This window comes from Argentina silus (assembly GCF_951799395.1).
Source record: "Argentina silus genome assembly, contig: scaffold_68, whole genome shotgun sequence".
NCBI lineage: Eukaryota > Metazoa > Chordata > Actinopteri > Argentiniformes > Argentinidae > Argentina > Argentina silus.
Window position 1 is genome coordinate 220,447 of NW_028153214.1, and position 2,692 is coordinate 223,138.

Consider the following 2,692-nt stretch of genomic DNA (forward strand, 5'->3'; position numbering starts at 1 on the left):
GCTCCATCAGCGGGAGAAGGCGGTTCGACGCCCCTGTAAGCACATGTTTCTCTAATTCCTTTGTTTCAGGCAAGCCACTGTGACGTCAGACGCCTTTACGCATACAGCTTTGCGATGCTTAGACAGTAATAACATAATTCATGTTTACATTTCTTTAATTTTCGACGCATTGTCGTTATTCGTTATGCATCAATGACCAATTGATTATATGGCAATGCATTGAAAAAAGCGTGTGGAAAACAGTGTTAATGACAGATTTGAGAAGCACATTTCTTCAATGTTGGCCGCATGGCATTCCTGTGCAGGTGACAATGGTAATTTTTCAAAACGACAAGGATATTTAAACACATGATTATTTGTTTGCTGTGCTCTATGGCCTCTGCTACAGACCTCATCGAAATGACACTTAGATATCTTAGGGTTTACATATCAAGTCTTCCCAAATGGTCTAGCGGATAGGAATCTGCCTTGTCACGCAGGGCGGCCCGGGTTCGATTCCCGTCATGGCAAATGATTTTTGTAGAAAAATAAAATGAGTCCCAACTTGTGCAACAGAACAGTTCGAAATCTCGTTACATTTGCATCGTCATGAACATGACTTATATCAGGCTAGCTAATTTTTTCTTTGTTCATTTTAAGTGTAGAAACAATATTTCGTTTGTGACCATTTTTTTCAGCCGTTTTGACAACAGGCTCATGACTAAAGAACACACGGCTGTCTGCTGATTGACGCTTGACTGTAGATTTTCGCTTTGTGTCAAAAGAACTTCCTAACGCAAACTTTTTCAAAGTAGGTGAATTCATCAGATCTGTTTGAAACATTGCATTTTATCCATGCACGACGACTACTTAGATACTCGCAGCACAGTTGCCTCATATAAATTGCCCATGAGCGCGGAGCTTGTCTTTGTCACTGTAGCAACTTTGCTCCATCAGCGGGAGAAGGCGGTTCGACGCCCCTGTAAGCACATGTTTCTCTAATTCCTTTGTTTCAGGCAAGCCACTGTGACGTCAGACGCCTTTACGCATACAGCTTTGCGATGCTTAGACAGTAATAACATAATTCATGTTTACATTTCTTTAATTTTCGACGCATTGTCGTTATTCGTGATGCATCAATGACCAATTGATTATATGGCAATGCATTGAAATAAGCGTGTGGAAAACAGTGTTAATGACAGATTTGAGAAGCACATTTCTTCAATGTTGGCCGCATGGCATTCCTGTGCAGGTGACAATGGTAATTTTTCAAAACGACAAGGATATTTAAACACATGATTATTTGTTTGCTGTGCTCTATGGCCTCTGCTACAGACCTCATCGAAATGACACTTAGATATCTTAGGGTGTACATATCAAGTTTTCCCAAATGGTCTAGCGGATAGGCATCTACCTTGTAACGCAGGGCGGCCCGGGTTCGATTCCCGTCATGGCAAATGTTTTTTGTAGAAAAATAAAATGAGTCCCAACGTGTGCAACAGAACAGTTCGAAATCTCGTTACATTTGCATCGTCATGAACATGACTTATATCGGGCTAGCTCATTTTTTCTTTGTTCATTTTAAGTGTAGAAACAATATTTCGTTTGTGACCATTTTTTTCAGCCGTTTTGACAACAGGCTCAGGACTAAAGAACACACGGCTGTCTGCTGATTGACGCTTGACTGTAGATTTTCGCTTTGTGTCAAAAGAACTTCCTAACGCAAACTTTTTCAAAGTAGGTGAATTCATCAGATCTGTTTGAAACATTGCATTTTATCCATGCACGACGACTACTTAGATACTCGCAGCACAGTTGCCTCATATAAATTGCCCATGAGCGCGGAGCTTGTCTTTGTCACTGTAGCAACTTTGCTCCATCAGCGGGAGAAGGCGGTTCGACGCCCCTGTAAGCACATGTTTCTCTAATTCCTTTGTTTCAGGCAAGCCACTGTGACGTCAGACGCCTTTACGCATACAGCTTTGCGATGCTTAGACAGTAATAACATAATTCATGTTTACATTTCTTTAATTTTCGACGCATTGTCGTTATTCGTGATGCATCAATGACCAATTGATTATATGGCAATGCATTGAAAAAAGCGTGTGGAAAACAGTGTTAATGACAGATTTGAGAAGCACATTTCTTCAATGTTGGCCGCATGGCATTCCTGTGCAGGTGACAATGGTAATTTTTCGAAACGACAAGGATATTTAAACACATGATTATTTGTTTGCTGTGCTCTATGGCCTCTGCTACAGACCTCATCGAAATGACACTTAGATATCTTAGGGTGTACATATCAAGTTTTCCCAAATGGTCTAGCGGATAGGCATCTACCTTGTAACGCAGGGTGGCCCGGGTTCGATTCCCGTCATGGCAAATGTTTTTTGTAGAAAAATAAAATGAGTCCCAACGTGTGCAACAGAACAGTTCGAAATCTCGTTACATTTGCATCGTCATGAACATGACTTATATCAGGCTAGCTCATTTTTTCTTTGTTCATTTTAAGTGTAGAAACAATATTTCGTTTGTGAACATTTTTTTCTGCCGTTTTGACAACAGGTTCTTGACTAAAGAACACACGGCTGTCTGCTGATTGACGCTTGACTGTAGATTTTCGCTTTGTGTCAAAAGAACTTCCTAACGCACACTTTTTCAAAGTAGGTGAATTCATCAGATCTGTTTGAAACATTGCATTTTATCCATGCAC